The sequence below is a fragment of the Mastomys coucha genome, unplaced genomic scaffold (assembly GCF_008632895.1).
Source record: "Mastomys coucha isolate ucsf_1 unplaced genomic scaffold, UCSF_Mcou_1 pScaffold13, whole genome shotgun sequence".
In the NCBI taxonomy this organism is placed as follows: domain Eukaryota; kingdom Metazoa; phylum Chordata; class Mammalia; order Rodentia; family Muridae; genus Mastomys; species Mastomys coucha.
This window is the reverse complement of record NW_022196895.1, coordinates 68,755,186-68,764,820: the sequence shown is the minus strand read 5'-3', so window position 1 is coordinate 68,764,820 and position 9,635 is coordinate 68,755,186. Positions and strand designations below refer to the sequence as shown.

Below are 9,635 nucleotides of genomic sequence, written 5' to 3'. Positions count from 1 at the left end.
TCAAATCCAGACACTATTGTGGATATCAGCAAGTGCTGGCTGACAGGAGCCTGATATAGCTGTCTCCAAAGAGGCTCTGACAGTATCCGACTAATACAGAAGTAGAGGCTCACAGCCATCCATTGGACTGAGCCCAGGGTCTCCAATGAAGGAGCAAGAGAAAGGACCCAAGGAGCTTAAGGGTTTACAGCCCCTTAGCACAAACAACAATATGAACTAACTAGTACCCACAGAGCTCCCAGGGACTAAATCTCCAACCAAAGAGTACACATGGGTGGACTCATGGCTCCAGCAGGATGTGTATAGCAGAGGATGGTCAAGTCGGTCATCAATGGGAGGAGAGGACCTTGGCCCTGTGAAGGTTCTATGCCCCAGTGTAGGGTAATGCCAAGGCCAGGAAGTGGGAGAGGGTGGGGTAGTGAGCAGGGGGAGAGGGGAGGGAAGAGGGGATTGTTTTAGTTTTAGATTTTTTTAATTTTTTTCTTATTTTATTTTATTTTATTTTTATTTTTTCTTTTGGAGGGGAACCTGGGAAAGGAGATACTGTAAATATAGAAAACATCTAATAAAAAAGATACAAAAAAAATGAATTTCAGGGTTGGAAATGGAGAGGAGCCTGAGGAAAAGAAGGTCCAGCAACAGGCCCAAAATCCAGCTCAAGGGGAGGTCCCAAGACCTGTGGAATCCACATGGAGACAGGGGGTGGGGTGTCGAGGTGTAGAATGTCTAGCAGTTGTAGGGTGGATGTAGAGAGGGGGCACGGAATGGAATAGGGAGTGCAAAAAATAAATTAATTTTTTTTTTAAAAAAGAGGAAGCCTGGGTAACATGCTCAATCAGGCACAGGACACTTGTGCAGGGGTGGTCCTTTGTGGAATCCACAGCTCTGTTCTACTGGGGGCTGCAATGTTTTTTTTCTAACTGAAAATATTGAGTGGATTTCTTTCTCTTGTTACCTTGTCTACCGTGTAGAACATCCTTCAAGGTTCTTTAGGAATTCAAAAATGAATTTGTTCTGCTTACTTTCTTATCTGTGATTTGATCGTAAATACCATTGTTGAAGTATAATGATTCACAATACCAAAGCTAATTTCTTTCCTTCAGCTTCATCTTCTCCTGCTGCCCCCTGGGAGGGAGGGACATATGATTGACTTCTCACATTTGCAGTGACCCCCTTCTTCCAAACACTTTGGGGCTGGGACCTGTACTTTCCTATCACCCTGGGTCAATGACTGAATTTGAACCTGGACAGACCTAAATAGAATCACATGGTTCCCCTACTGAGGTATGAACATGATTAGAGGCCATTGAAAGGAGATGGTGTCTTCCTGTATTGTTTTTTTTTTTATTGCTATAGGTAAATTAACACAAACTGAACAAGTGCTTATTTAGCTCACAGTCCTGATGATTAGAAATTTCAAGATTAATCCATTGCATCTGGTAGAAGTTTTCTTCCGGGGTTAGAGGAACTCTGAAGCTTCTGAAACCAGCTTAAGATAACTGAAGTGCCTGGCTCAACTCTCTTTCCTCTTGCAAAATCACACCTTCTTTTCTTTAGAGGCTCTATTCCTGGGCTCTCATTTGATGTCATTGATCTCCCAGAGGTCTCATCAGGACCATGGTCAGACTAAGGACCCAGTCTCCTAATATCTTACATTAGAGGCTAAATTTCAATTGAATTTTGATACTATCTTGGATAGTAGGTCAAGAAAGATGCTTTTTTTTTTTTTTTGCAAGACTACCCATTCTTCTTCACCATCCTTTCCTAAAGGACTATGTCTTGTCCCTAAAACATCGTTGGTTATTATTGTGAGTGTGTTATGTCAAAAACATAGAGTGACATGTTTGTGTATTGCCACAATGTCAAAATTTATTGAATAATAATAAATTCATAAGATACAGTATTTCAAAAGGAGCAATTTCCAGGCACCCCTACTTTCCTTGATAATCTGTCTAAGGCAGTCGAAGGTTCTTTTGTCCTAAACTTAATTATTAATATTTACTCTCAGATCCCACATCACATGTCAGTAAAAGTATATATATTTAAATATGATATATGTGTGTTTGTGATACAGAGTCACTATTGAGGGTTAGAGAGGTGGGAAATGTCAGAATCCTGAGAAGCCAAAGCTGGGAACTCTTAGGGATTCAAAGATCTGCTGTTCTGAAACAGGTCTCTGTGAGTCACAATTTAAAAGTGAGACTCCAGAGTCAAGCCAAGGTGCACAAGACAAATAATAAGACTGCATGAAAATGAAGAAAAAGGCAATGGGATGAACAGCAGGTCCAGATAAGTAAACAGAAGAGTGAAGTGATATAGGGATAGAGTAACTTATGAATGGTCTCAGGTTAGGGGTTCAAGGTGAACTACAATGGAACAGGACACACCCTGGGCACAACAATGAGCCAAGAATGACAATCTTACACCTTTTTTGGATTCCTATTTAAGTCCCTCACATCATAAAGGTTTCACATCCTTCTTTTAATGTCTTCCCATGTACAATGAGTGTGATGACAGAGGTTGATAAATAATGGCTTGTGGACTTAAAGGTGTATTGAATTATAGCTGATGCTATTGTTTTGTTCAGCCTAGGTTGCATTTGTCCTATATCCAAGGTGGAGTTCAGAGTTTGTAGCACAGATCTAAGGTCACTGACACCTCTCAAAAATGTATTCTCTGACTTTTAAAGAAAATGTTTTCTGATTTCTGAATGAATCCAAATATAAAAATATGAAATTAATGACAGTGACAGTTATGACTACAGAAGTTATTGGTCACAAGCAGTATACATTTACGTTATTAGAAGCCTTGATGTTTATGTCCAAGGTATTTCAGGGAAAGACACAAACAATGGAAAGAATGGCTACAGTGCCCTGTGATTGGTACATACTGCAATTGCTTATTTGTGGTTATCTGTTTCTTTAATAGTGTCTGGAGATGACTTATATCAGTCTTCCTCAAAGTCTAATCTCTGAAATGCCAGCATCAGCATCTCTTTGGCACCTTTTAAAAAGGACTATGGGCCTGTGTACCAGAGGCTTTCACAGAGATCTCTGACCCAGCCTGGTGCGAGAGTTCCGGCAAAGGGAAGTGAGCACGGGCAGGGAGGAGTCGCTTCTGCTGCTTCTGCGGCTCCAGTGGGCTTCACCTCCGTCTCTGCTGTCTTAGAGGAAAAGGCTCAGACGATGGAGTAGTGCTCGCACACTTTTAATTCCCTGGATAGGATTTACATACAGTTTTGGGGAGCGCTTCAGGGTTTAGCAGTAGGTGCCTCTCATTGGTTTGGTCTGAGAGTTTGGGGAATCCTTATTTGCATGTAAGAAAGCTTGGCGCTGCTAATACATGACCAATATCTCCCACTTCTCCTGCAGGAGGCTGTGGGGAGGCTATGACTGCAACAGGAGCCAGGGGCCCAGGAGGTGTGGTCGAACACCTTGTGTCCCATGCAGGCAGAAATTACCACCCACCGGGTCTCCGGAGTTCCAGACCTGGACCAGGTTGCCTGCCCAGACTACCGCCCCACAACGGACAATTTCGTAGGCTCTTTCCTGTGGCCCATGGACTAAAATTCTTGAGGAGCAAACAATGGTTTCAGAAGGACATCACTTGTAAAGGGGTTTGGGAGGCTTTATGGAATGGCACATGTGGGACCAGCCTTGGCGACACAGACTGAAGAGGAGGAAGCTAATCAGCATAGAATTCCTTTTTCCTTCTGGAATCAAGAAGGGTCTCTATCTTTAGAGAGCCAACAGAGTTAAATTCCTGGGTGTTAGCACTGCTTTAAGAGAGAGGGAATAAGAGACTTGATATTCATGGTTCTGGAAGCAGGTATGGCAGAGATGCCTGTATATAGTGTTTTCCCTGGTCTTTCACAGTTTCTGCTTGAGAGTAACAGTGACAGACTTGCCAACGGCCTTTGACCAGTGGGCTGAACTGTAGATATTTTGATGGTAATCCCATTTTATGAAGAACTGAAAAGGTGCCAGTAAAGTCTTGGCATCGAGTAATAGGAAATGATCTCAACCCAGAAGTGGCAGATGTGAGCTGTCACCTCAGACCTCTCTGTCAGTCTGGTTATGCCTTTTCTGTTACAACGCTTGCTTTCCCAGGATGGGGGCAATGAAGGGTTGCAAGGCCTTACCAAGGTTACATGTTAAAGCTGCCGCTGCTGAGTAGCTCTGCATCTGTCGGGCAGGGCTTGCACTTTCTGGGTCTTTCACCGAATACACAGGGATTAGAAAGCCCGGTATTTGGAAATAAAAATAATGGGGAGAATGTTGCTCATAGATCTGTAGAAACACAACGTGTTCATCTTCACGGCATGCAGGAAGTGCCCTGCTAGGTTTCCTGTCCTATGGAGAGCAATGAGCACGGGAACCTGGGAAAAGTCACTTCCTTGCATCCTGGGCTTAATGCCTTCCTTTGGACCACCTATTCACAGGGAGGATAAGCAGCTCCCCAAGAGCATTGATCAGAAGCACAGCAGGGGTAGGAGTGGGGAACTTTGGGAAAACATTTAAAATTTTTTCAGTATTCCTGTTTTCTTAAAGTAAATTACTGAAAATATTCACCAATAGAACCTTCTCTGAAAAGGTGCAAATAGCCAACTATGAAAAAGCATGGAGCAAGAAAGATTGTAGAATCAAACTGAGAGAAACACCGATGGTAATGGTGAACTCCTAGTGGCTCCTCCTGATGTCCTGCGGGAAGATGCTGCACAGTGCAGTGTCTCGCACAGTGCCCTGAACACAGAGGATGCTTCGAATATGCACACAGAATAGAAGGATGATAAAACTGTCAAGAGGCATTAATTATAGTGATACTGAAAAGCGATTTTTCAGTACAGGAGGTCTATTTACAAGACTATTTTAGCAGATGTCAAGGTCCTGTACTATTATGATAGACACTAATAAATGGGTATGCTACAGATGTTGACAGGGTCTTACTCTCTTGCTTGTGACCTATCACCTTGTAGACATTTTTTTTTCTTCTTCTTCTCTTACCACTTCATAGCACTCAAGTCACTGTAACCATAGAAATGCAGGTCACCTTTGCAATTTGATAGGTATGTTCTCTTAAATAGGTACTGTCTTCTGCCCATGTCCCTCCAGCACAGATGCCCCCATAGTGCCAGTTGGGGAAGTCAGGGCTGGGGAGTTGAATTATATTGACTCAGCCAAGACGCTGCCATCTAGTTGCCAGGACCAAACTGTGAGATGAAATCATCCTCCATTATGCCCATATGCTATGTTTCTGACATGAATAGGAACCATAAGAAGGACAGAGAGACCTAAAGAGAAACAACGCTGCTGTCTTAAACCCAGCTGGAAATGAGTGGTTTAGGTAGTTGTCCCAGTGAGTTTTATATATATCAGATGGTATTGCTCAAGTAATTTCAGAGTCAACCCAGCCTATAGGAAATAACAGCTCATAACAGCATAAGTAATAGAGAATGCAAATAAAATATTGAACTTTGATATTTCCTCCTCTACTGCTAATTTACTGTCCTCTCAAAACATGGCATCTTCGAAGTGAAGGAACTATCCGTAAGGGGTGGCCTCGCACACTTCTGTTATGGGAGGAAGAATGAGGGCAGAACAGGTCTACTCAAAGTCACATGTGGGTGCCATGGTCACAGTACCTTGAGCCCACATGAGGACAGTTGGCAAGAGTAATTTAGGTCTGGGAAAGCGGATGGGGTTTGTCCTGAGCCTCAGGGATGACACTTTTGGGTGTCCAGTAACAGCAGACACTTTTGCCTGGCCCCAAAATTTGAAAGCCTGAAACAGTGCACTTGGGAAAGAGTTGTTCTTTCCTGGATCCTAGAGAGTTGTAGTATGGTTGATACTGAGAGCCCAAATCTTTTAAGTTCAGACTTCACTTTAGAGAACCTGACTGAAGTTTGAGCTCAGGTAAACTAACAGGCTGGTACCTAAAATTAATTTCCAAGTTGCCCTCCCTCACCCCAACAAAACCTGAGCCGAACTCCAGTCTCTAGGCTAATCCCCCACATGACCAGAATCTCCAGGTTACACTCTCAACAAGACCAGCGTCTCCAGATTATTCCCCCACCAAAACTGCACCCTCCCCCCCGTTATAAGCCCACATCTTGCCTAATGACCACAAATGTGGAGGAGAGCAGAAGTTAAGTTTATGACTCCCAGCACCAGCCAATTATGTTAAAGGCCACAGTAGCTTTCCAATTAGATGCTTGCACACTTACCTGCTGCTTGCTATTTACTATATAAAGCCTTGCCCTGATAGATATTCGGGGTTCCCCCATCACCGAAACCATCCTGCATGATGGTGGTGCATTGGAGGGGAGGTGAGCTAGCTCCAATACAATAAAGACCCTGCTGTGAGTTGCATCAGATCAGATCAGTTCCTTTCTAGTTTGGGGGATCACTAACATTTCCCTGGCACTACAATACAAATAATGTTTGTCAGCCATCTTGTTTTTTTTTGGGTGGGGGGGATTGATTTATCTGCAGGCATGAAATATATCTGTTCCTGCCTTTTTGGACATGACCATTGCTATTTGCAGTGAGAGCAGATATGATCTTTACGTAAACCCCATGCATGTTGGTCTATTTATATTCTCTCTTAGTGAGTAGAAGTCTCCAGAGATGCCCAAGGTCTTCACAAGATCCTTGTGAGATTCTCACAAGATCACCCTCCCTACACTGAGATATATAAGACGTAAACAACAGACCGAGGCTTTGGACTCCTTGGTGATGTGCCTGTCTGGATGTTGCCCAAGTGGGATGCTTTAGTGGTTCAGCCTTTTATGAATTGTCTTTGCTACTGGTATGACTCATTGGTATTATAGATGCCTATGAGATCCAGAGGAGACTTTTCAATGCCATGGTTGCCTTTTTGTCACTGATACTAAGGTAACAAACTCCAGGAACTAGGTTCAGCAAGCTGACTTAATGAAATCCTTTCTTTAGTCTGTCAGTGTCCCCTCTCTCTACTCAGGATCAATGGGTTCCCTAGGAACCGTCATGCAACGTCTTTTTAAATATTTACTCTTCTGTATTTATTTTGCGTTTCATAATGTATGTACTTGGTTGTCCCTGTGTAGTCCACCAAATCCTGGATGCTTAACATCCCTACCCCTAAAGTTTGTTTTTCCTTACTTTGAACAGGTCTTCTTAACTCAACTCCATGCGTAGTTTAGGGGAAAACTTATGTCAATATTTCCTTATGTCTTCAGCTAACACTGTACCCACAATTGTAATATTTACTGCTGACATTAGTAGTATACTTGGACCTTGATTCAAGATTTGAGAATTAACTATATTTTGTAGTTGTCTTTTATTGTTTTATGAGCTTGCTCCTTGTTTCTTGAGCTAAAGCCTCAGCTTTTCTAGGTAAAGACAGCTTATCTCCACGGTAACAACTTGTAAGCCCTTCTCAAGCAGTCCTGATTTAAGAGTCCTAGATTCCAAATACATGAGATTTTAAAGATTTATTTTCATTATTTTAAATTGTGTGTGTGTATGTGAGAGAGAGAGAAAGAGAGAGAGAAGGAGAGAGAGAGAGAGAGAGAGAGAGAGAGAGAGAGAGAGAGAGAGAGAGAGTTCAAGTATCCAAATAGCCCAGAGATTAGATCCACCAAATATAGAGGTAAAGGTGATTGTGAGTTACCTCATGTGGAGTGTGGATGCTGGGAACAGAGGTCCAGTCCTCTACAAAAGCATTCTATGCTGAGCTGTCTCTCCAGATCTAGGTTCTTTTGAAAGGCCAGGTGATACCTTATACATACATGCCACATTCTTTATCCATTAACTCGTTTACTGCAATCAGGTTGTTTTTCTACCTTTACTATTGGAAATAATGCTACAACAAACACCAGAGTGCAGATATCCTTTTCAATTTAACTTCATATATTTTGCATATATACCCAGAATGGGTAATGGTATACCAGATGATGGTCAAAAATAACAAATGTGCAGTTAGGGGACAAAGTTCAGGAAGTCTGCTACAGAACGTGGTGTTTGTGGTTACTCACATATATAGTGAACTTGCGACATGATTAGTACACTTTAAATGTTTGCATCCCAGAGAACAAGTATGTGAATATATGTATTACTTAATCTGATTTAATCATTCTGCAGCATTAACACAGGTCAAAGTTAACCTTCACAACATTAACTTACTTCTCTCCTTTTTGTTAATTAAAAAAATACTAAAAATTATTTTGATCTCATGGAGAGTGCCTAACAGACATGATACTTGTTGATTTGCTGTGAATATAAAACCTTAGTGGCCCAGGTATTCACCTGTCACTGAATATGCTGGTTTTGTAAGGTAAGTGGTGGCCGGGACTAGTGTGGTGGACTGGTCCTATGGAAACATGAGGTGGTGCTCTTTGCAGTGCTGAAAAAGATTGGCATGCAAATATATGGCACATACAACTTGTTAAAAGACATGGTTTGCTAAGCCCCGCACTCTTCCAAGGAAGCAGATTAAAGTCATCTATAAGCAGAGATTTGACCGGCAGCATTTGGTAAAAGGTCAATCAGGACTGTAAGGTACTCTCTGCTTCAGATTAGTGGGAAAGTATCCTGATTCTATGAGCAAGCTTGATGGGTTGAAGGATGCCCAAAGAGAACGTGTGGCTGCTCTGAAACTCAGGTACATGGCTTTTCCAAGATATGAGAGAAGATTCTAGAAATAATGGTTCATTAGGATTTTAAAAGATTGCATCATTATTAAAGCTATACAAGGGCAGAACTCTGAGTAGGAAGGAGCAGGAGTCACAGGGGAGTCATGATATGATTGGCAAGTGCCACAGGATATGAGGGAGAAATGAAATTAACTTATTTTGCTTGCTCAAGATACCTGGAGTGATGTATAGAATTTGTCCAAGTGAGTTTAATACAGCTTTTTCTGCAAGCACAAAATTCTACTCTTGGCTAATCAAAATGTATTGGGACATATGTGCTTATTGGCAGAATTATTTCTTAAGTGACACACACAGGAATGATGCATCTAACATGAATGTTTATGTAGATTCAGTGGAACAAGTAGCAAGGAGGTTTTTATTATTTGAAAAATGACTTGCACAAAATTATTCTCATCCATACCCTAGGACCCATACTCAGAAGTCAAGAGTTGGGATAGATTCACAAATCCTGGGCACCTTATTCTTTGGCCAAAACCCTTAGTCCTTGGTGTTGGTTTCATTCCCAACCCCCCCTCAAGATTTTTATGCTTTAATAACGTCTTATAATTTAGATTCTGTTGCAGTCCTTAGAAGGCAAAACAGTGATATTGATAAGCACTTCATGTTTAGCAGGTCTAATCTTAGCACTGAGTGCTCAGCTGCACCAGTACTCTGAATCGGGGACACAGCTTCTCCAACATGAGCCGTGACTCAGGTCAGTTAGATGTTTAGCCCTGTGTGTGTGTGTGTGTGTGTGTGTGTGTGTGTGTGTGTGTGTGTGTGTGTGTGAGTATCTGGGGTGGGGAGTGTCAGAGAGCCAAAGAGAAGGGGATCACAAAGTCTTCTGTTATTTTTCTTTTGGCCATGTGGAACCTCTGTTTTTATTATACTGTGTTACAAATGTTACCTGTTTCTAGGTATGTCTTTCATGGAAGAGGCTGTGAGCAACATTCTAACACATTGT

At 42.0% G+C, this 9,635-nt stretch overlaps 1 long non-coding RNA gene across 1 annotated transcript in view; it reads left to right on the top strand.

Annotated features, from left to right (window-relative positions):
• The window catches only part of LOC116087720, a 96,466-nt gene extending 92,791 nt beyond the window's left edge, over window positions 1-3,675 (top strand). Inside the window, exon 3 of the long non-coding RNA XR_004117583.1 lies at window positions 3,372-3,675. This is a non-coding gene — a long non-coding RNA (uncharacterized LOC116087720). The remainder of the gene's footprint in view (window positions 1-3,371) is intronic.
• Window positions 3,676-9,635: the final 5,960 nt, after the last annotated feature.